General features: G+C 34.6%; 1 long non-coding RNA gene and 1 pseudogene across 1 annotated transcript in view; both read right to left on the bottom strand.

The window, feature by feature from the left end:
• Positions 1-26,117, bottom strand: part of LOC141494889 (uncharacterized) — a 209,626-nt gene that overhangs the window by 54,798 nt on the left and 128,711 nt on the right. The window lies entirely within an intron of this gene.
• On the bottom strand, positions 13,091-14,441 carry LOC141495076 (putative monooxygenase p33MONOX pseudogene; annotated as a pseudogene).

Here is a 26,117-nt window from a genome sequence, read left to right as displayed (position 1 = left end):
AACTTCCACCGTGTCCTTACTAGGGACAATAATTATCTTGAGAGGGAAAACTTTAAATTAAAATGTTAACAACTGAAACTAGGTGTTTCTTGCTGGTTCCTCCTACATTTGTTTTTCACAATGTGAGAAGTAAAATGAAAAGAAGAATTCCTGGTAAGGACTGAGAAAGTCAAATTGATATAGGAAAAGGAAATGAGGAGAGCAATGGGACTATTTAATTTCATCGTGTTTCCATGTTTCTGCCTTTGATTTTGATCTACTAATCTTTAAACTAGGCAAGCAGCAGCAACCAGGTAGAGAAGGGATGAGATTAAACCCTTGACTTTGGGCATGCTAAAATTTTTGCTGTTGCTCAGTTGATATGATTTATGTTCGTTTTTCTTATGGTAGCAGGCATTCGAATCAGATTGGTATAGTAAGATGGGATAAACGGGTGGATAGATAGACAGATATAAACACACAAACACACACACGCAATCTTCTGCATTAAAAACAGAGAAGTAAAATGTTATGTACAATAAACAAAGGGCCCATTTTATGTAGTTTAGAAATTTTTCATAATAATTTCCTTGGTAATCTCAGCCTTTCCATAATATCCTGCTTATCTCAGCATAGTTCCAGTGCCATATTTTCACATCATTAAGAAATTATTAAGAAATCATCACATAGGGCATCTAGGTGGTATAGTAGATAGAGCACTGGTCTTGGAGTCAGAAGGACCTGAGTTCATATCAGACCTCAGATACTTAGTAATAACCTAACTGCGTGACCTTGGGCAAGGCACTTAACCCCATTGCATTAAATAAAAATAAATAAATAATGTAAAAAGGAAAAAGAATTCATCACATTAGGAGCAGCTAGGTGGTAGAGTGGATAGAACACTGATCCCAGAGTCAGGAGGACCTGAATTCAAATCCATCCTCAGAGAATAATAATTTAGCTGTCCGATCTTGGGCAAGTCACTTTACTCCATTTCCTTGCCAAACAAAAGGAAAGGACAGAAAGAGAGAGAGAGAGAGAGACAGAGAGAGAGAGAGAGAGAAAGCAAGAAAGGAGGGAAGGAAGGAAGGAAGGAAGGAAGGAAGGAAGGAAGGAAGGAAGGAAGGAAGGAAGGAAGGAAGGAAGGAAGGAAGGAAGGAAGGAAGGAAGGAAGGAAGGAAGGGAAAGAAAGAAAGAAAGAAAGAAAGAAAGAAAGAAAGAAAGAAAGAAAGAGAGAGAGAAAGAGAGGAAGGAAGAAAGGGAGGAAGACAAAAGAAGACAAAGAAAGACAGAAACAAAGAAATAACCAAAGAAACAAAGAAAGATATTATCACTTGGAGTTCCTAGTTGAATATCAAATTCAGCCCTTTCAAAATTGAACTCACTATCATTCCATTTTCTACACTTCACCCAAGAAAAACATTCTTTTCATATTTATTTGTTTTTGCCTCCAATTACATGCAAAATAGCTTTCAAATTTATTTTGTAATATTTTTGAGTCCCAAATTTTCTTCTTCTTATCTTCCCCCTCCCCAACACATGTAATCTGATATAGATTATACATGTACAGCTTTATTGATCACATTTCTACATAAGTAATGTTGCAAAAAAAAGAATGTCAACAAAAGAGGAAAACCAAGAGAAAAAAAAACATTTTTATAAAATAGGATATTTTCATCTGCATTTGGACTCCATAGATATTTCTATGAATGTGAATAGCATTTTCTCTCTTTAGGAATTGTGTAGGATCATTGTGTACTTCTAAGAAGAGTTAAGTGTATCATAGTTGATCAATATAAAGTGATATTAGTAATGTGTACAATGTTCTCCCAGTGGACTTACTTCACTCAGCATCAGTTCATGTAAACCTTTCCAGATTTTTATGAAATCCTCCTGCTCATCATTTCATGTAAAACAAAAGTATATGTTCTATTACATTCATATACCACAACTCATTTATCTGTTCTCCAATTGATGAGCATCCTCTCAATTTTTAATTCTTTGCTGCCGCAAAAATGGATGCTATAAATATTTTTGAACATATTTTTGTTTTTTATCTCTTTGGAATACAAACCTAGTAATATATTGCTGGATCAAAGGATATGCACAGTTTTGTAGCCCTTTGGGCAACGTAATTGATTGGCCAAAAATTTGGATCAACTCCTACCTCCACCATCAATGCATTAGTGTTTCAATTTTTCCACAGCTCCAAGGTTCATCATTTGACTTTTCTGTTATATTAGCCAATCTGATAGGTGTGAGGTAGTGCCTCAGTGTTGTTTTGATTTATATTTCTCAAATCAATAGTAATTTGGAGAATTTTTTCTTATGATTATAGATAGCTACAATTTCTTCATTTGAAAACTGCCTGTTCATATCTTTTTGACCATTTATTAATTGGGAAATAACTTGTATTTTATAAATTTGACTACGTTCTCTAAATATTTTTAGAAATGAGGACCGTTTCAGAAACATTGACTGAAAAAAAAATGTTTCCCAGCTTTCTGTTTTCATTCTACTCTTAGTTCCATTTTGAATTTTTTAACTTAATGTAATCAAAATTATCCATTTTGCTTTGATAATATTCTCTATTTCTTATTTGGTCAGAAATTCTTTCCTGCTCCATAAATCTAACAAATAAATAATCCCTTGCTTTTCCAATTGACTTGTGTTTTCATCTTTTATGCCTAAATCATGTATCCATTTTGATCTTACCTTGGTATAGGGTATGAGAAGCTGGTCTATGTCTGCTCTTTACCATTGCAGTTTTTCCAGCATTTATTGTCAATTACCAAGAGACTGGAATCTTTGGGTTTATAAAAGAGTGGATCACTATAGTCATTACTATAGTTTATTACAGTCTTGTTTATCTAAACTAGTGAAATTTCCTTCTTATTTTCTTCATTTCTTTGTTAATGGTTCCCCAGTACAGACATAATCTTAGAGTTCCTTTTCATTCTTCCTTCTTCACTCCATCTAATCATTTTTGGCAAAGTATTATTGTTTCTAGCTCTTAAGTATTTTGTGCATTTTTCATCTAATATTTGTTTTCACTTCAACTATAACCACTCTAGTTTAGATCTTTATTTTTGGTTAGCTATTGTGATATACTCCTTTTTATTCTCCCTGCCTCCAGGCTTTCACCTCTCCATTCAAGTAAGATTTCAAGTTATGTTCAGATTTTGTCATTCTTTTAAAACAAAACAAACAAAAAAATCCCAAATTTCCCAAAACAAACTATTTCTTATTTTACCCCCCTAAATATATAAAATTACTCTTGATTCTTTCATTTCTTTCATCCATAATCTGACTCCTCTCCAGATATCTAGCCTAATTCCTTATTATTCTATATTTACCACTTCCTGCATGCTTATTTTATATTCTGCCTATTCCTGTCCTTCTCTCTATAACTTTATTCATAATCTACGTTATACTTGGTTAGATGGCCAGATCTCACTTAAATTTGTCCCTTCAAGATCCAGTGTAGGATGATAGCTCTCATTTCAAATTTCTCCTAATACATTTTCTGACATTCTCCCAGGTGTCCTTCCATTCCTTATATGTTTTGGGGAGTAAATTTTGTTTTTATATATACATATTTATATATGCATTTATACATACCCACATATGTGTCTTATACACATATATACATGCATATAAAATCTACACAAGTATGTATATAAGCAAACATATATGTACACAGAGATAGAACTCTATCTGTACACATACACACTTACAGATATATTTTAACATATTCAAGCATATCTTCTAATCTCAAATACCTTGCAGAGTACCTTACACATGCATATATCTTAGTAAATAAATATCAAATGGTATTTATTTATTTATTTTTGCCTCTCTTTTGTCCCATTCCAGGACCATTCTTAAGCCAAGTCATTTACCCAGTGACAAAATAAATCTGTATAATTTCATTTATTTTCCATTCACAAACCAAGAAGTTTTGTCCTAATACTGAATCCTTTTCTCAGTTCAGCAGAACCTTTACTTAGTTCATAGCAATTACCTTAACAAGTTAAAAACCTTACCTCAGTTTCTATAGCACAATGATCTCCTCAAACATTTTTCTTTTCTATTGCTTCTCCTTCTCTGAAACCTGGAAGCTTTGTCCATGGTTCAGTTCACCCCTATTGCCAAAGAGTTTATTGATTCTAGTCTCTTGCTTACTGATTAGCCATCACCCATTATCACTAAGTAATTAATCTGGGGATTCATAGTAGGAGAAGTATTAGCAGGAGTCATTTAACACATTTAAGCACTGATATACAGAAGGCAGCATCTTAGGCCAATTAAGAAAGTACAGAAAATACTAGGGTTGGAAGAAAATATGGGGATGTTAAATGTGGGAGTGACATAGGGATTTGAAGGTGATAATAGGGAAAAACATTATAAAGCAAACGAACAATAAAGAGTTTAATTTTAATTCTTATTCTGCCACTGTTTTCACAACCTCATATAAGCCATTATTATTCAGTGAAATTCAGTTTCTTTTCTATAAATTAAAAGTTACCTATTTTCAAAAATTATATATAAACATAGCCATTATATATATACATATATACCTATATATGTACATATATATGTATATATAAAAACATACACACACAACTCCTGTTCAAGGACCAGTGAGCCATCCTATGAAGGGAATATTATTTGCAGTTTTGTTTGGGAATAGAATTAACAGTCATGTTTCCTTAGTCTAGGAGTAAATTTAGGAAGTCACAAAGACTGCCACACCATTGCACCTGAACAACTTCCTTCTTTTTAGCCAGAAACAGAGAATTTCAGCAGACATGCAGCAACTAGTTACAAACATTATAAAATTTTTCATCACATTCACCATTAACAGCTTAAAATTGAAGGCCACAATGTCAAGGCCACATTAGCGGCCTCAGATTGTGCAAGCTGCTCAGGGTAAAATGCCTGCCTGCTTCAGTCAACTTTCCTGAGCATAGATTCTTTGGGATATTTTTAGAATTTGGAAGACTGCATGATAAGGATGCTGTGCTGTGAGAATTGAAAAGAGAAGGGGGAAAAGAAGGAAAAGGAATTATTATTATTTCTAAAAGAACTTATACTTCCACCTTGTGGCCAAAAATTCCCTAAAACTAGTATCTTCAAAATAATTGTTTTTGCTTCAGTACAGTGACTCCTTATTGTACCTTTATAAAAGAGGCCATGGTAAGACTTGGACTCATCTCAGAATAATTAAGGTTTATGCACATCTGGGAATCTCACAAGCTCTGTTGTAAGTTCCAGCTTAGAACAGTTGGGTTTTGGCATCCTTTCTGGTAACCAACTTACCTATTGTAAATATACAATAGCTGACTAAGGAGTCATAGTACCAGAGATTCACAAGCAATCAAAGATATTGCCTTCTGGCTTATGGGAGATGAAAAATAATGAATCAGTTACATTGAAACAGTTTTTTGTTTTGTTTTGTATTGCTTTTATAAAATGGTGGTTTGACCTCCATCAAGAATTGTTTTCGACAAGTAGTCCAGGTAAATTTCAGACTTCTTTTCTAGAACCAAGCTCTTTGACACTTGGGTAAGGGGCACATAAGAAAACTCTATTCAAGAAGTAATAAATTCAATCCATGTGCTCTGACTAATGTTATGAGATGGTGTTGAAGTCTGCATATCATACTATATTTTGCTTATTTTACAAATCCTTCTAATAGCCTGTTTCCATGATTTTAAGGAAAAAAAAATAAAACTTTTCATGCTTTTCTCAAAGTTTGTCCAGGATTTATTCATGCCTGGATTCAGGCACCTTGTTATTATTCTTTAAATTAGTATTTCTTCTCAAGCTTAGAATTATGTAATTCTAAGGAAGAAGCGTCATGATCTCTAAGTAAAACTCTTTGTTTTCCTATGAGAATACTAAGGCTCAGAGAGATGAAATTAGTTGAGAGTCAATGTGGAGAGTGAGCACAATGATGGAATTAGAATTAAATAAACCTGAGCTCAATCCCTCCTTCAATCACTGTATGAGTCTAGGGCAAATTTCTTTATCCTTCTGAGAAAATGTTGTCATTCATATTACGGAGATAATAGTACCAATTTCATAGAATTTTAGTAAAGATTAAAGAGTGTAATATCTAAAACATTGTTCTTTAAAGTTGGTGGTAGAGGTGTGTGTGTATATATATATATATATATATATATATATATATATATATATGCATGTGAGTGCCATCTTTATGTCTTAAATATATACTCTAGGTACTGGCACATAGTAGGTACTTAAAATGTTTGCGGATTGGCTTTATTCAATCCACCTAGAAACTATCTGACTTCTGTGTGGATATAGCAAAGCAATTAAGGGAATGCCCTAGCAATCACTTGCCCATAAGTACATCTTAGTGGTGGCTCATCCCTAGCTTGCAAACATGCCAGTAGAAATATAAATACAGCTGGATTTAATTCCATACATCTCTGTTCCCATTTCCAAAATGCTTCATTTTAAAGGCTGGAAGGAAAAACTGGTTTCACCAGAATGTAAGTGGTCGTTCCCAATGAAAAGAGCCTTTTATATGTACAGAATTTCAGATCTGTGCAACAACCTCAGGACTCATATCCTGATCTCTAAGCCTCACAAATTATAGTAGTTTGAAGACTCATATATTTGCTATAAAAGATTGGAGATTCAAAAGAAGAGATAATTTAAATTTTCCATCCTTTTGAATTCTAAATATAGTGGTGGGGGGGGGAGAGAAGGAATTCCTAACAGATGTGTATACAGAGTTGATAAATTTAGCAGATAACACAGATAAGTTTGTTGAAAATATTGAAATAGATATTTTTCTTTTCTAAATATGGCACATATGCTAACCACATTCACGAGATTCACAAGTTCTTCCTGGGAAGTTAAGTAACAATAGTAAACAATATCTTTACAACTCAGATCCTAGGTCTCCCGTTTACTATGTCAGAGTTTGGACAGCTCAATTAATACATCTTCCTCAGTACCACATTTTCTTCATCTGTAAAATGAGGAAATTGGATGAGTTAATCTCTAAGTCTCTTAGAATGCTAAATATAATTTTCTAAGATATTGTTGAAAATAATTGAAAATGAAATAAAAATAATATATCTTTTTTAATTTAGTTTTTGTTAGGCAGTAGGGTTAGGTGACTTACCCAAGGTCACACAACTCAGTATTTATTAAGTATCTGATTTCAGATTCGAACTCAGGACCTCCTGACTCTAGGACCAATGCTCTATCCACTGTGCCACCTAGCTGCACAAAAAGTAATATATTTTAAGACTCTTTTAGCCCAAATGAACTTCATCATTCTCCATATACTACACATTTATGTAGGCATACATACAGATACATGTGTACCCAAATAAAGACACTTACAAATAAACAGCTGTGTATATGTATTCATACATGCATATGTGTGTGCATATGCATTAACTCCATAGGAAAATAAATTTTAAAAAATCTTGAGAAATTAGGGGCAACAGTCTGAAGAATATAACTTTAGGAATGTAAATATTTTGAATTGCCACATCATGATTCTTTTGCAGAAAATAACAGCAGCATTTCATAAACTTGGTAGCTCTAAAAGTCTCATGAACCCAAATAACTTTTAAAATTTTAAAATGTCTCTCATCAAAATTTAAGTTTACCTAATATAGATATATTTAAAGCCAACTAGTCATTATAATATGTGCTAAAAATTTGGTCCTCAAACCTTTAGGATGCCATAGTCGAATTGTTTCTTTTTTTAACAAAATTTCACTTGAAAATGAGTTTGACTTTTGGTTTCAGAGGTTAATCACTGAGCAATTAAGCTACTGGTTGACATGTTTTCTTTTTTTCTATTAATAGGTTTCTAGCATTGCTCACAATACAATGAATATTATTAGTGTGGCTGATGTATGAGCAGGTTGAGGGAGTTGCATGAGGTCAGTCACATGCTTTTGTCTATTCTCTAATGATTATGGAAATGAAAAAATCTTGACAACTTCAAGAAACATTGAATTAAAAAATGAGAGAATATTTCTCAGAGGTGAGATAATTTAAACTTAAAAGCATCCTGGCTTCAAGAATGGTTTAGAGGGTGGAGTGAAGAACCATAAAATTTTCAAAGGATTTTGAAATTTTTATCTTACCCTCCAAAAAAAGTCCCTTTCTTCAGAAATTGCTAGAATATATTAATTTAACTTTTACAACACCTGTAGTCTGAACTACTCAAATTGCTCTATCAAATATTTATTGAGGTTCCTGGATGCAGAGATCTATTGCTTAGTGCTAAAGAAATAAAAAACAGATAAGGCCATCATGGAGTTGACATTCTAATTCAGGACTAAGACAAAAACACAGATAGCTATAGCATGCAGTAATGGATTTTGCCTTTTTTCTTTTTCATAGCATTGATTTAGTGCTTTAAGAAAGAATTCTATTTAACATTCTAATGTTTTTGATGTCTAATAAGGAATAAATTGCTCTCTTTCAAAGGGAATCATGTGGAAAAAATAAAAAAAATAAACTAAAAACATGAAAACTTCCTAGTACTTCCTGCTTCCTTTCTGGACTTCTAATTTTGTGGAGTAGATTAGAGGTTGTATGAAGCCTATAGCAACCAAGTGAGCAGTAAGAGATGCAATGCAGAATGACTGTCTTTTTACTGAGATGAAAATCATTGATATATCTGTGCAGACTGAGGAGTACCTTTAGCCCTGTAACCACTCTCTTCTTTCACCTCACTATAAAACCACATAAATGACTATAATTTTTGAATTTGTGCTGATCTTAGAGGAATTTACTCCATGAGCTCATTTCCCTTGGTCAATCCAAGGTAAGGCCACAGTAGATAGAATTGAAAGGTGACAAAAAAGAACGCAAAGTCAACTTCTATTTTTATGACTATAAACATTAATAGTTTTTATGTAGTTGTCATAGTTATCTACCTTGTAGATAGCTTAATATGTTTGTAGTTAGCTATGGTTCTGTTCCATGAAATCATTATTCCAACCAGTTTATAAAATATTCTAGGGAGCTTCAGTATTGCTAAGCAAATTAATTGTTTCTTTATCCAGTTTACTGGCATTTATATATATCTAAAGTACCCACAGCATCAAATTATAATAGAACTTCCAGAGACTTTGGAGATTATGTAGAAATACCGTATCATTTTTAAGGACAGTAAAATTGAGGTTTAAAATAAAAAATGACTTGACCAAAATCACACATCTAATTAATTGCTGCCTGATATATTAGGTAGCAACATCGTTTTCTAGATCTAAGATTTTTTTCTCTTTCAAATGAGTAGGTTCCAGCATATGAAATCCACATTTCCTCTATAACTAATATTGCATTAGTTTTAAATTATATGATTGAGTCCAGTACAATTGATTCTGACATAAGTGTCTGAATCCACTCATTGAAGAAGACACATATTGGTCCAGAATAGATAAATTATAGGGTCATTATATACACTTTATAAGTACTAGAGGTTTCCTAAAACAGAAGTGGAGAAAGCAGTGAGAACAAATGTATACAAATGTAAATTCATGGTGTGGATTTCTGTTAGGTCCTCACTTGTACTTACTAGTATTCAACTCTACCTGTGTAACAGTTGTACAACAGCCCTTATTCATAGGGGCCATCATTTTTAGAGGTGCCAAAGAACTTAAAGATTATCTACTTTATGGGGCGGCTAGGTGGCACAGTGCATAGTGCACCTGCTCTGGAGTCAGGAGTACCTGAGATCAAATCCAGCCTCAGACACTTAATAATTACCTAGTTGTGTGGCCTTGGGCAAGCCACTTAATCCTATTTGCCTTGCAAAAAACTTAAAAAAATTTTAAAAAATTAAAAAAGATTATCTAATTTAGAATCTTCACTTCAGGGAGAGAGTTGAAAGCCAAGTGAGTTGAAGAGGTAATTCAAAGCTAACAGAATGTCAAAATTAGAATCTTTCCTTAAGTCCACAACAAAAATTTCATCATCACTTTATGACTTCATCTCCTGCTTTACTGAGAAGAGCAAGGTCCTATTATGTGAACTCTTTTACCCTTTCTCTTTCATACCTTAAATTCACTCTTACCTATTCCTCCCCTTTCTCTGGTGTCTGAGAAAGAGGTAGTCTTCTTTCCAGCTAAAACTGTGCTTTCTGCATGTCTTCTAGAATCAGTCTCCTCCAGCTTTTTCTAGGGTCTTGTTCCGTTGATCATCCCCACCTCATGTGTTTTCATATACATATATATATATATATATATATATATATGTATATATATATATGTGTGTGTGTGTGTGTGTGTGTGTGTGTGTGCTTGTACATATATACATATATGTATATTCATTATCTTCCTCTCTATGTTATTCACTTTAAAATTAAATAAAAAGAAAAATAAAGTATGTTCAAGATGTTCAAGTACTCCTCTCCACCAAATACCACAAGCACCAGCACCACCCATATCAAACCGTATCTTTCTACCATTACATACTTAGTATTGACTAACCCATAGTTGTGGTCTAAGTAGAAATAATTAAGTGAGAAAAGGATAATGTAGTATGAAGATTGATATAAACTTGGATGAAAACAAAGAGTAATTTAAGAAGTAAGAAAGAAGAAGAAATGGGAGGATAAGAGATTGTATTCAGAGAGATATTTTTCCACTTGCTGCCATATATATTCCCCTATATGTATGTTATTGATTTTATATACTTATATCCCTTTTCTATATATCTAAATTTATATCTATAATAGAAATATCTAAATAAAGCAATATATATAAATATAAATATATCTAAAAGGAGGAATAGATATTTAGAAAATTTAAAATAAAAGGAATTGATGGCCTATTAAGAATTATGACTTTTTTCTCATGGAGTTAAAACAGTCAAGAGGGATTTATCTTTTGATAGATGACAAATCTTAATATTTGGTTCAAATTTAAGTCTTTTAAATTTATTTTTTAACTTTTTATGCACTTAATTGGGAGTGGCATTTTTTGAAAGGTCATATATCATGAGACTATCATTTACTGATGGAATTTATCTGAGAAGACACAATATCTGCTATATGTATATTATACTGCAACCATTATCTGGAGTTATTTCTCCTTTGGCCTTAATTACTTGTTTAGCATTCCACTATTTTTTCCCAAATAAGCTAGAGTTGGAAAATAATTTTACAGGTGAGTGAATTATATTCTCTTTTTTCCCATTATGTCATGCATTTAGAAAGATTTGTCATTAAAATAAATTATTTTGTGATAAATTAATTGCTATATCCAAAGGATAAATAGGCAACAAACATAGAAATGTTTATCTTAATGATTTTTTTAAGATTATTGCTTATATTCAGTGGAGGGTTTGAATGAACTGAGGATTAAACAGAACATTGCTGAATTCTGTGCCTTCTATTGGATGTTTACCAGCTCTATAGTCTGTGAACTCAAATCACTTAATAAGAAAGAGTGGAGTAAAAAAGTGACAGCTTTTCAATGGTTGTAAAAGTTGTAAAAGTAGATCAGAGAGGTGGCAGAGGGGATAAAATAGCTTACCTAAAAGACTCATTTTCCTGAGTTCAAATCTGGCCCTAGATACTTAATAGTTTTATGACTCTGGGCATGTCATTTAAGCTAATTTACTGCCCCAGTTTCCTCATTTGTAAAATAAGTTGGAGTTGGAAGTGGCAAACTACTTCAGTTTTTTTTGACAAGAACACCCAAATGAGTTCAAGAAGTATCTGAAATGACAAAACAAGAAGTTGTGACAAGACAGAATGGATGGTGGTAATAGGAACAATTCCCCAAAAGACAAAATTCTATTTTGTAATATATAAGCTGCCCAAAAAATAAGCTTTTTAAAGTTTATAATTACTATTAACATTTTCTACATCACATTAATAAGTACAATCTCCAACTTTAACAGGGAAGTGAATCATCCTCTGCTATTTACTGCATTATATCTTAGTTTTAGAAGGAATTGCAATATCAATAAATAATTTTGTTGAATATTTTTGTGAGTATTTGGCAGAGTAAGTCAGAAATTTCTAGGTTCTGTTGATTTCCTCATAAAATTGTCAGAAAATAAATATGAAGAAAAAATAAAGATAAAACATAGTTGTCCAAGGAGGACATAGTGAGAAGACCTCAAAGAAGAATAAAAAAGGAGCTGAAATTTAGTCTGAGAGAAGTGTAAATGCCCAAGCTTGCTTCACAAATCAAAACCCTATTGGCTCTGGGAGTTGCAGCCAAGTTAAATTGTTGCTTATGAACTTATATCTCATGAAATTTTACCAAAAAAATAGAAAAAGAAATTTTTCAAGGTTATGTTTATTTCCAGAAGTAAGAGCTGGCAGAATTGACTAGACTTGATCCTGAGCTATGTTTGTAGGAGAAAAGGAGCTAATATAGGGTGAGCAACACTTCAAGGAACAAGCAAAAATGATTTACTGACAGGTTTATTGTAGCTTAGAGAAGGAGAGAGGAATCTTTGATGCTGAGTCCCTGAAGAGAAAGCAACTGTTAGAAGAAACTGAGGTCTAGGACAATTTTACCCTCAATTCAGGATTAAAATTTGGAAATAATAATAATAATAATAATAATAATAATAATAATAATAATAATAATAAGTTGCTAAAAATAAACAAGACAAATTAAAAATATAAATGAGTAATCTAAGGAAAAAAGAGCCTAACCGTTGATAAATAGTTTGGTGTAAAAGAACATCTGGATTCATATTCAAGACAGTATAGTGAGAATTAATTTTTTTTTTTTTTTGCAGAACAAAGTCTACTACGTTTTATTTCCCTTGCCCCCTACAATTAATTTAGTTCTATAGTTCAGTAATTGGCTGTAGTCAACTGTATTCTGAGAAGTTATTTAAACCAACTTTGGGACATTACAGAATACATCTTCCTGCATTAGAAAGATTTAAGCGTTGTTACAAATTTAAAGAAACAACCACCAACTCCCCAGAAATATCATCCTCATTAGAAATGTAAATGGATGACATCTTTCCTATGTCAAGTGCAAGGTGGATGGAAAAAAAGAAAAGTGTAAGATACTCTCTCTACATAACAGAGGATCACCAGGGAAAACAATATTGCTCATATGAAAAGGGAGATTTAGAACCCTGTAGGTATCAACACATTCATGTCCCTTGATTTGATGTTATGGGTCCGGGGAGATTGTTTCTTTCCTTCCATCCCTTGGAAGATCCATTTTAGGTGGCTAGAAGGCTGCTGGGTCGTCTGCAATTTTCGTAGCCTGACCTCGACTAAGTTCCATTGGTGATGGCTTCTGATTACCTCTGAAGGACTGGACACTGAAACCTGAGTCAGATTTGTGAAGGGTTCTTGATCCAAAAAGGCTCCATTTTTTCAGATGAGGGTTTGTCTCTGTCTCCATTCCCAGCATCCATGCTGCTAATGTCTAGGCCAGGTAAGGAAATAGAAGATCCATGAGAAAGCCAACCTCTGGGTTTTTGCTTGGGAGAAGAATGGGGTGTACCACTTGGAGTGGACTGGGCTGAAGCAGTCAGTCTATCTTCTTTTGTCATATCTCCACTTTGAAACTTCAATTTATGGACTGCCTCCGCCACACGGTGGTACTTGGTTTCTTCTGTGGTGAGGCCTTTATGAGGAGTGTACCCTACGTCTCTCAACCCTGCCTGTTGCTCTCTTGTGTCTGCTCGGTGAGGAGGGGTTGGGACGGGGCAGGGATGGGGAGAGCCCGTCTGCAGCCCGGGGCTCCGGCACGGACAGGAGGCTGGCACTAACAGGACTCCAGGGCCCCGGCACTCGCTAGGCGCCGAAGCACGGGGCGAAGCGAGACCATGACGCAGGTGGCTCCGGGACTCGCGCGGGACTCGGTGGGCAGGATCACCGCGAGCGGCTCGGGGGCCGCCAGCCGGCCTTAGAGGAGGCCGAGAATTAATTTTTTTAAAAAGTCACCCCTATCATAAAGAGCAACATCAAATAATCACAAGCCCCAAAAGAAATCTTAGAATTTAAAAAAGGAATTCCATTATCAAATGAGAGAACAAAAAAAAAAAAATAGAAAAAAATTCAAGAACATTTTGAAAAGAAAGCTAAACAATTGAAAAAGAAGATACAAAATCTTAAGGAAGTTAAATAAATGAAATGAATTCCTGATATGTAGTATAAGGTACAGTCACACTGCACTTTTTAAAATTGTATTTGTTTTATTCTGAACATAAGAAATATAGCAAACTTTTTCCAGAACAAAGCAAAATAGAAAAGATAAAACTGAAAATCTAATATGTACAACTTTTAAATATATGAGTTCTTATGTAATTTTCTTTTTCTTCCTTTTTTCTTTCCTCAAGTGTACTAACACTGGCTTTTTAAAAAATCAGTTCTTCTATTGCAAGAAGGAGCCAAGATAGTGGAACAAAACTTACATGCTCTTGGAGCCTTTCCCTACCAAAGATAAATGAAGACTCGACTCTGACATTAATATGACAGATCCCAGGAAATAAAAGAGAAGATTCAAAGAAGTTTTCAACTCTAAACATCATGGAGGAACTTCTATGAAGGTCTGTCTCTTTGGGGGAAAATGGGAAGTAAAGTCCAGGAGGCGGGAGAGCAGAGAAAGCCATCAGGAGGCTTTTAGCCACAGTGTAATCCAGATCCCTACAGCTTAATAATATCAGAGCTCTCAGCAGCTAGATAGCAACCCAGCAGGGAGGATCCCAGCCCCAAAGTCTTAACCCTGAAAACACCTGGTTAAAGACATAACTGTATTGGGAATAATCCTCTGTTAAATCATAACCTGAACATAAAGGAGAAAAAAAAACCCAAAAAACAAAAAACCTCTGCAAAGACAAAACATGGAATGCATAGGTAACATACTGGCCAATGATTAACCAGAAATCAGATTCTTGCCCCAGCAAAATAAAAGCTTGGATCTATACTCCATATACCCTGGCAAAGATGAACAAAAAAGAAAAAAGAACATTCACTATAGAAAACAATTTTATAGACAAAGAGGATAGCAAGGCAATGTCTGAAAAAGAAAGCAGTGAAAAATCACTCACAGGGTAAATATCAAAGCATTCTATAAATTGGACTCAAATAGGAAAGCACATTGAAGTGTCTAAAAAGGAATGTAAAAGCCAAACAAGAGAAGAAGAAAAATGAAAAAAAGAAATGAAAGTCATGCAGAAAAACTGTAAAAAGTTAGCCAATGAAATCAACTCCGTTAAAAGTAAAAACAACCAACTGGAAGCTAATTGAAGAAAACAAAATTCTAAAAATTAGAATTTAATGATAAGACATCAATGAAGCTACAAGACTACAAGATTGCATCAAACAAAATAAAAAGGCTGAAAAAAATTGAAGAAAATATAAAGTATGATCTAGGAGAAACAAATGACTTGGAAAATAGATCTAAAAGAGGCAATCTAGGAATCATCGAACTACCAGGAAACCTGGACCTACAAAAGGACCTAGAAAATATCATGCAGGACATTATAAGGGAAAGCTGCCCCAGTCTACTAGAACAAGAAAACAATATAAACATTGAAAAAATCCAGAGTCCCTCCAGAAGACCCCAAGATAAAAACTCCAAGGACAGTAATAGTCAAATTCCAGAACCCTCATTTAAGTGAGAGAATATTGCAAACAACAAAAATAAAACAATTCCAATATAAATAAATACAATCAGACTAACATGGGACCTATCAACCTTAACACTAAAGGATCTGAAGAACTGGAATAACATATTTTGGAGAGCTATGGACCTGGGATTACAACCCAGAATGTATTATTACCCTGAAAATATCAACATATACTGTCAGGGGAAAAGGTGGATATTCAATAAAATATAGTACTCCCAGAATTTCCTGAAACAAAGACCAGGACTGAACAGAGAATTCAATCACCAAATACACAACTGAAGAGTTGCACGAAAAAACTTTTTTAAGCAATGCTAGTAGACTATTAAATTGTATACAACCCTAAAAGGAAAGATACAACACTTCCAATTCTTTAGGACTTTAATTCTCTAAGGATAATCAGAGGGTAGAATATAATTGAAGAGTGAACCTAAAGGATAAGTGTATAAATGGGTCTTATCTCTCAAATGAAGTGGTCCAAGATGACATCACTCTGTTTGAGACAATAACTCCTGCAAAAAAAAGTGGGGTGTTAACTTTAACTTAAATATCTCATTATACTTTTGACTCACTTTAATCACAAGGGGCTAAGCACCTTGTCTAATGAGGGCATCATAAACTGCAAGGACCTGAGACAGTGTCTCTGTCATTTACAATCACTTGTAAAGTTCTCAGGTGAGACCTCCAGGGCTTCCCAGTATTTAGAGATATTCAAGATTCTTACAGTTAATTAGAACATCTTTGGGTGCTTCACATAACCATGGTTAAGTACCCTGGGGAGAGGGGTAGGACAATAGACCTTGGAAGAGGGGCAAAAATAGTTCAAGAAAAGATATGACCTTGGATTGTGAGGAGCTTTGCATATACTTGAAAGATACTTGACAAATAGGTAAGGTAAAAAGGATTATAATTATAATTTTAATCAACTGAGTGAATGCTGCTTATCAAGTCATCAGGTAAATGCTCTGTGATGATATCTTGATAACAATAGGAGCTTTTGAAGTAATCAAATAAACTATTATTGATGATACCTCATGAATAATATTAGAGTGATAAATAACAACAAGGGAAGAAGCACAAGGATTTGTAATTTTAAAGGGAAAGAAGGGAGAATGTGAACGCTGAGTAAATTCTATTCAAGGGATTTATCCCAGTGAGGGAATAAAGTACATTCCCACTGGGGTTTAAAAATCTAACAACCTACAGGGAAGGGGGGGGGGACTAGGAAAGGGAAAGATAAGGGAAGAAGGGACTAATAAAAGGCAAGGGAAGACATAAGTGAAAATAAACTGAAAGTTAAATTTTAAAAAGAAAAGTCAAAGGGGAAAGGCAGTAAAATTTTGGTGAGATGGAATAAGAGAAAAGGAAAGAGATAAATATAAAAGGAGAAAGATAGCATTGAGGGAAATATAGAATTGGTAATCTTAACTGCAAATCTAAATGGCAAGAACTGTCTTAAATAAAAGCATAGAGTAGAATATATTAAAAATCAGAATCCTAAAATATGTTGTTTACAAGAAACAAATTTGAAGCAGAGAGATACATGGGTAAATATATAAGGTTGGAGCAAAATATATCATGCCTCAGTGGAAGGAAAAAAAAATCTTGGGTAGTGATCCTAATATCAGACAAAGTGAAAGCAAAAAATAATCTCATTAAAATGGGTAAGGAAGTAAACTATATCTTTTTAAATAGTTATATCATTACTAAACATACTTGCACCTAATGGTAGAGTATCCAGATTCCTAGAGAAAAAGCTGAGTGACTTACAAGGATAAATATATAGCAAAACTTTAACAAAGTTTTATAATAATAATAAATGATAATAAACATCAATAACCCTCTCTCAGCACTAGTTAAATCCAACAACAAAATAAGCAAGAAAGACATTAAGAAAATAAATGAAATCTTAGAAAACTTAGATACAATAGATCTCTTTAGAAAAGTTATTGGGTATAGATAAGGATATGCTTTTTTCTTGGCAGCATATGTCACCTTCACCTAAATTGTCCATATACTAGGGAACAAAAACCTTAAAGTCAAATGCAAAAAGGCAGGAATAATAAATACACACTTCTCAGACCAAGATGCAATAAAATTACATTTATTAAATTGTCAGGGAAAGATAAACCAAGAATTAATTTGAAATTAAATAAGTGAAATAATCAATAATAATGAGACATTAAATCAAAATTTATGAGATGCAGTCAAGGCACTTTTGAAGGGAAACTTTATATCTCAAAACGCCTTTATAAAGAAAATAGAGAAAGAGGAGATCGATGAATTTGGCATGCAACTAAAAAAGCTAGATAAAGAACAAATTACACATTCCCAATTAAATACCAAATTAGAAATTCTGAAAATCAAGGGAGAGATTATAAAATGTAAATTGACCTAATAAATTAAACTAAAGTTAATTTTATTAAAATTTTATTTTAAAAGCAATAAAATGGACACAACTTTGGTTGATTTGATTAAAAAATAAAGAAAGACAATAACCAAATTACCAGTATCAAAAATGCAAAGGTTGAATTAATCATCAATGAGGAGGAAAGAAAAAAGATAATTCAGAGCTACTTTGCTAATTGTATGCCAACAAATTGGACAGTTTGAGTGAAATGGATGAATATTTACAAAAATCCAAACTCTCCAAATTAACAGAAGAGGAAATAAATTATTTAACCCCATTTCAAAAAAAAGAAATTGATGAAACTATCAATACACTCCCTTAGGAAAAGTCTCCAGGTCCAGATGGATTTACGTGTAAATTCTATCAAACTTTTAAAGAACATTTAATTCCTATTCTACATAAACTATTTTTAAAAAAAGAGAGGAAAGGTGTTCTATCAAAAACCTTTTATGACACCAACTTAGTGCTGAGACCTAAACCAGGAAGAACCAAAACAGACAAGAAAATCATAGACCAATCTTGCTAATGAATATTGATTTAAAATTCTTATATAAAATTTTAGCAATGAGTATACAGCAAGTTATTACCTAGGTAACACACCATGATCAGTTTGGATTTATACAAGGCAGACAGGGATGATTCAACATTAGGAAAATACTCAAAATAATTAAACATATAAATAGTAAAACCAACAGAAATCATATGATTATCTCAAAAGATGCTGAAAAAGCCTTTGATAAAATACAGCATCCTATATATAATCACATAAAAAATCCTCTAAATCACTATTGATTAGAGAAATGCAAATTAAAACAATGAGTTACCATCTGACACCTATTAAATAAGCCAAGATGAGAAAAAAAAGGAAGATAATCAATACCAGAGAAGTTGTGAGAGGATTGGGACATTGATGTACTGCTGGTAGCGTTGTAAATGGATCCAACCTTTCTGGAGAGGAATATGAAACTATGTCCAAAGAACAATAAAACTGCTCATTCCCTTTGACCTAGAAATTACAATTCTAGATCTGTATCCAGAAGAAATCATAAAAAAATTGAAACAGTTCCAAAATATTTATAGCATCTCTTTTTGTAGTGGCAAAGAATTGGAAATTGAGGGTATGTCCAGAAATTATGAAAAGGCTAAACAAGTTATGGTATATGAATACTATGGAATATTAGTGTTCTATAAAAAATCAAATATGGTTGAACTATAGAGAAGAATAGAATGATTTACTGGATCCGATGCTGAACAAAAGGAGTAGAGCCAAGAGAACCATGTACACATTGACAACATTATGAGTTGAATAACCTTGATGGAAGCAAATCCCCTTGACAGTCCAGAGAGGTAGGACAATTGTATTTGATGGATTATGAACTCTGTTATCCCCAAGAGGTGGAAGAAAAGAAAATTAAAACAAAACACACAGGAAAAAAACAACCCTTCTGAATCTGATGAACACTTTATAAAATCTATTTCTTATGTATCTTTTTTTTTAGGGGCAATAGCTTTTCTTTTTATTTATTTTTTTTATTAAAGATTATTTGAGTTTTACAATTTTCCCCCAATCTTGCTTCCCTCCCCCACCCCCACCCCACAGATAGCACTCCATCAGTCTTTATTTTGTTTCCATGTTTTACCTTGCTCCAATTTGGGTGTGATGAGAGAGAAATCATATCCTTAAAGAGAATAGAATTCTCAGGGGTAACAAAATCTGCCAATAAGATATCAGTTTTTTTTCCAAATTAAAGGGAAAAGTCCTTGTACTTTGTTCAAACTCCACAGCTACTTATCTGAATACAGATGGTACTCTCCTTTGCAGACAGCCAAAAATTGTTCCCAATTGTTGCACTGATGGGATGAGCAAGTCCTTCAAGGTTGAACTTCACTCCCATGTTGCTGTTAGGGTGTACAGTGTTTTTCTGGTTCTGCTCATCTCACTCAGCATCAGTTCATGCAAATCCCTCCAGGTTTCCTTGAAATCCCGTCCCTCCTGGTTTCTAATAGAACAGTAGTGTTCCATGACATACATATACCACAGTTTGCTAAGCCATTCCCCAATTGAAGGATATTTACTGGATTTCCAATTCTTTGCCACCACAAACAGGGCTGCTATAAATATTTTTGTACAAGTTATGTTTTAACCCTTTTTCCTCATCTCTTCAGGGTATAGACCCAGTAGTGGTATTCCTGGGTCAAAGGATATGCACATTTTTGTCGCCCTTTGGGCATAGTTCCAAATAGCACTCCAGAAGGGTTGGATGAGTTCACAGCTCCACCAACAGTGTAACATTGTCCCAGATTTCCCACATCCCTTCCAACAATGATCATTATCCTTCGTAGTCATACTGGCCAATCTGAGAGGTGTGAGGTGGTACCTCAGAGAAGCTTTAATTTGCATTTCTCTAATAATTAATGATTTAGAGCATTTTTTCATATGGCTATGGATTACCTTGATCTCCTCATCTGTAAATTGCCTTTGCATATCTTTTGACCATTTGTCAAATGGGGAATGGCTTTTTGTTTTAAAAATATGACTCAGTTCTCTATATATTTTAGAAATGAGTCCTTTGTCAGAATCATTAGTTGTAAAGATTGTTTCCCAATTTATTACTTTTCTTTTGATCTTGATTACATTGGTTTTATCTGTGCAAAAGCTTTTTAATTTAAGGTAATTGAAATCATTTAATTGGTTTTTAGTGATGTTCTCCAACTCTTCCCTAGTCATAAACTGTTCCCCTTTCCATAGATCTGACAGGTAGACTAGTCCTTGATCTTCTAATTTGCTTATAGTATTTTTTTTTATGTCTATGTTCTGTAACCATTTGGATCTTATCTTGGTAAAGGGTGTGAGGTGTTGGTCTCATCTAAGTTTCTTCCATACTAACTTCAAATTATCCCAGCAGTTTTTATCAAAGAGGGAGTTTTTATCCCAATGGCCAGACTCTGTGGTTTTATCAAACAGCAGATTACTATAATCCTCTCCTGGTTTTACACCTAGTCTATTCCACTGGTTCACCAGTCTATTTCTTAGCCAATACCAAACAGTTTTGATGACTGATGCTTTATAATATAATTTTAGATGGGGTAGTGCTAAGCCACCTTCGTTTACATTTTTTTTCATTAAAGTCCTGGCAATTCTTCACTTTTTTATTTCTCCATATGAATTTACTTAGAATTTTTTCTAACTCATTAAAGTAATTTTTTGGAATTTTGATTGGTAGGGCACTAAACAGATAGTTTAGTTTTAGTCTAATTGTCATTTTTATTATATTAGCTCTACCTATCCATGAGCAGTTGATATTTGCCCAGTTATTTAAATCTGATTTAATTTGTGTGAGAATTGTTTTATAATTGTTTTCAAAAAGATTCTGAGTCTGTCTTGGCAAATAGACTGCCAAATATTTTACACTGTCTGAGGTTACTTTGAATGGGATTTCTCTTTCTAGCTCTTCCTGCTGTTTCTTGCTAGACATATATAGAAAAGTTGACAATTTATGAGGGTTTATTTTATAACCTGCAACTTTGCTAAAATTGCTAATTGTTTCCAGTAGTTTTTAGATGATGTCCTGGGATCCTCTAGGTAGACCATCATGTCATCTGTGAAGAGTGAGAGTTTTTGTCTCTTCCTTCCCAATTCTAATTCCTTCAATTTCTTTTTCTTCTCTAATTGCTGATGCTAACATTTCTAATACAATATCCCATAGTAGTGGTGATAAAGGGCACCCTTGTTTCACCTCTGATCTTATTGGGAATGCCTCTAGCCTCTCCCAATTGAATATAATGCTTGTTGATGGTTTCAGATAGATACTGCTAATTATTTTAAGGAACAGTCACTTTATTCCTATACTCTCTAGTGTTTTAATAGGAATGGATGCTGTATTTTGTCAAAAGCTTTTTCAGCATCTATTGATATGATCATATGATTTCTGATAGGTTTGTTGTTGATATAATTGAGTATACTAACAGTTTTCCTAACACTGAACCATCCCTGCATTCCTGGAATAAATCCTACTTGATCATAATGTATTATCCTTGTGATGAGTTGTTGTAGTCGTTTTGCTAAGATTTTATTTAGGATTTTTGCATCTATATTCATGAGGGAAATAGGTCTATAATTTTCTTTCTCAGTTTTAACTCTTCCTGGTTTAAGTAACAGTACCATGTTGGTCTCATAGAAAGAATTAGGCAGAGTTCCATTTTTCCCTATTTTTCCAAAGAGTTTATATAGGATTGGAACCAATTGTTCCTTAAATGTTTGGTAGAATTCACTTGTGAATCCATCTGGCCCTGGAGATTTTCTTTAGGGAGTTCAATAATGGCTTGTTGAATTTCTTTTTCTGAGATAGGGTTGTTTAGGTTTTTAATCTCTTCTTCATTTAACCTGGGCAATTTATATTTTTGTAAATGTTCATCCATTTCACTTAGATTATCAAATTTATTGGCATAGAATTGGGCAAAATATTTTCAAATTATTACTTTAATTTCCTCCTCATTGGTGGTGAGTTTACCTTTTTCATTTATAATATTTCTTATATATCTTTGCCTTAATTCTTAATCCTCATGCCAAACATTCCTAATTTCTAAATATGTTTAACAAAGCATATAGGTAAAATGCTAACCTGACTTTTCCCTGCCTAAGGGATGGTGTGGGAAGGGAGGGTGGAGGGAAATTTTATAACTTAGAAATATGCATGTACAAATAGATGAAAATAAATAATTTATTTAATTTTTATAAACAGTCAGTTATTCTGGATGGTAAGAGCTATTTTCATTTCCTTGCACAGCTTACTGTGAAGCAGTGTTTCTCTGGTCCCAAATCAGAAAAAAGAGAATGGGGTGACTAATGTAAGACATCTAAGGACAGTTGCATCACTAAATATATAATTAAAACTCTTTAATGGCACTACCATTGAGTAGCAGGTGGCAGAAAGGAAGATGAGCACTTGAGTATCAGTAATAGTATCAGCAATATTTTTAATTTAGAAAATTAACAAACTCTGATGCAAAATAAGCAATATTTTTTTTTTCCTTCTATTCCTAAAAAAACTCTAGAATCAAGAATCCTAGAAGAGTGACTGGCAAAGAAATGATTATGTGAAGAATCAAGAATTTGGAAACATTCATCTCTTCCCAGAAACTTAGAAACATTGAAAATGGTAAGACTATTGCCTCTTTCCAGTCAGTACTAAGCCAGATCATTAGTGAACATCCTAAAATGGTACATGTCATTAATCATGAACAGTACTAATTACATACTAAAATATCATGTTACAATGCAGCTATCATATGGTCTGCAATATTTATCATACTTGTTTATGGGGAAAAGATCTATCATGTTCATTGCAATGTGATTGATAGAAGCATTAAAAAATATTTACTGGTAGGGGGCAAAGATGGCGGAGAGAAGACAGGCACAGTTCTACAGTCTCCTGATCTCTTCCCCATCTGTCACATGAAACAAACCTCTTAAAAGAAATCCAAACCAGGAAACCCAGAAAGAAAAGCCAGGAGAGGAAATTCTACCTCAGGATTTGTCTCCCGCAGCAGCCTTGGCTGAATACCAGCAGGTGAGTCTGAGCTCCCAGGGAAGATCAGCCAGACCAACAGCTGAATCAGAACCAGGAGTCTGAGGGCCCAAGAGCCGGACCTGCTGGATCAACAGTGTGGCTGGACGAAGGGGGCTTGGGCCCGCGGGGAAGCAGAGGCGCTGGTGTTGGGGCTGTCCCCCTGGAGCTTGGGGAAGGGGCTGCAGGGAGAGGTCTGGTGCAGGAGAGCTGCAGATACCATCCCTGGGCTCCTCAGGTCTGAGAAACTCTGAGCACATGCCTCCATTGCACTGAGGCCTCCTCCCAAACAAATGCAAATTATTTCTGGCTCAGGCCCAGGTGTGTGAGCAAAAGAACCAGCCCAGCTGAGGAATCACCTCAGGCCAGGGTAAAGCACACCATTGATTGAAGGCAAAAGAATCCAATAGCTCCAATTCCCTCCCTCAAGCAAAGGGAGAAGGCCTTGCAACCAAGGTCACAGACACCCCAGAGAGGGCAACCAGCTCCTCCTACTGGCCAGCCAGAGAAACTGCACTCAGTAAAGCCTTTAGAGATACCAAGCCCAGGTGAACCAGCCCCACCCAACTCAAGGTCTTAACATAATGAAGAAGGGTCAGCTGAAAGGTGGATGCATAGAAAAATTCCTGGAAGGGAAAGACCCCAACCCAGAGAGACCTGGAACCTCTGAGGAGAATACAATCTGGTCTCCAGCACAAAATGACTTCCTTGAAGAAATAAGGAAGGAGTTTAAAAATCAACTGGAAAATTTGGGGAAGACAATTAATACCTTGCAAAATGAGAATAATTCCCTCAGATCCTCAAATGAGCAAATGCAAAAAGAAATTAATTCTCTCAAAACCTCAATTGGTCAAATGGAAAGCTCTTTCAAAAGTAGAATCGACCAATTGGAAAAGGTTAATGAAGAAAACTCCTCCCCCCAAAAAATAATGGAGTCTACAGAAACTAATGACTCCACGAGACAGCAAGAGTCAGTTAAACAAAATAAAAAAATAGAAAAAAATAGAAGCAAATGTGAAATACCTCATCAACAAAACCACTGACCTCGAGAATAGATCAAGGAGGGGAAACCTGAAAATTATAGGACTTCCTGAAAACATTGAAGAGAAAAAAACCCTGGACTTAATATAACAGGATCTAGTGATGGAAAACTGCCCTGACATCATGGAATTGGAGGGCAAAGTAGTTATTGAAAGAGTACATCTATCCCCACCAGAAAAAGATCCTAAAAGGAAAACACCAAGGAATGTTGTGGCCAAACTCCAGAACTGTCAGATAAAAGAGAAAATCCTGCAAGCAGCCAGAAAGAAGCAATTTAAATATCAAGGAGCCACAGTAAGGATCACGCAGGACCTGGCTGCATCAACTTTAAGGGACTGAAGGGCCTGGAATGAGATATTTCGAAGAGCACGGGAGCTTGGAATGCAGCCAAAAATCTACTTTCCTGCAAAGGTGAGCCTTCTCTTCCTGGAAAAAAGATGGAAATTTAACAAAATGGAAGAATTCCAAAACTTTCTGATGAAAAGACCAGAGCTAAACAGAAATTTTGGATATCAAACAGGAGGTTCAAGAGACACATGAAAAGGTAAAAAAAGGGGGGGGGTGGCGGTGAAAGGAAAAAAATGCAATCCAGCAAGTTGAAACTGGCTATATCCCAGCATTGGGGGGGGGGGGGTGGGTAGAGACTCTCATAAATCCTGAGAATCCTGAGAAATGTAACTCTAACAGAGAGAATATACCTAGCCAGAAATGCTGGACATCCATGACCTATCCATGAGACTGATATCTAATGGGATGTAACTGGCTTTAACTCCACTGGGGAGAAAGACTCTAATAACTCTCAGCAATTTGGACTCTATTCAACAGAATATACTGAACTAGAAGGGTCAGACACTCAGAATTTTCTATGACTTAGATAGAATGATCTAAAAAAAATACACTACCTCCCTAAAAAGGGGGGCAGGAAAGAGACGGGAGGAGGGAGGGGATTGAATAGAACAAATCTCACTACACTAAGAGGTACAAAAAACCTATGGTAATAGAGGAGAAGAAGGGAGTAGAGGAGAAACACCTGAATCTTCTTCTCATCAGACTTGGCTTAAAGTCAACCTACACATACTCAGTTAACTTATAAAACATCTAACCTTTCAAGAAGTAAAAGGGGGACAGGGGAGGGGGGCAGAGAAAGGGAAGGGGAGTGGAGGAAATAAGGGGAAATAACAACAGGAAGGGAAGGGAACAGGGAAAGGGGAAAAAAGGGGAGGGAGTGATATAGGAGGGCAAACACACTGAAAGGGGTGGTATTCAAAAACAAAATACTGGGGAATATGGATAAAAGGGGGGGAAAGGGGGAAAATACAAACAGAGGGAAGATAGCACGGAGGGCAATAAAGAATTAGTAATCATAACCTTAAATGTGAATGGGATGAACTCTCCCTTAAAATGTAAGCAAATGGCAGAGTGGATTAAAAACCAGAATCCTACAATATGCTGCTTAGAAGAAACTCATTTGAAGCAGAGAGATACATATAGAGTAA

This window comes from Macrotis lagotis, chromosome 8 (genome assembly GCF_037893015.1).
Source record: "Macrotis lagotis isolate mMagLag1 chromosome 8, bilby.v1.9.chrom.fasta, whole genome shotgun sequence".
Lineage (NCBI taxonomy): Eukaryota > Metazoa > Chordata > Mammalia > Peramelemorphia > Peramelidae > Macrotis > Macrotis lagotis.
This window is presented reverse-complemented; position numbering and strand designations above follow the sequence as displayed.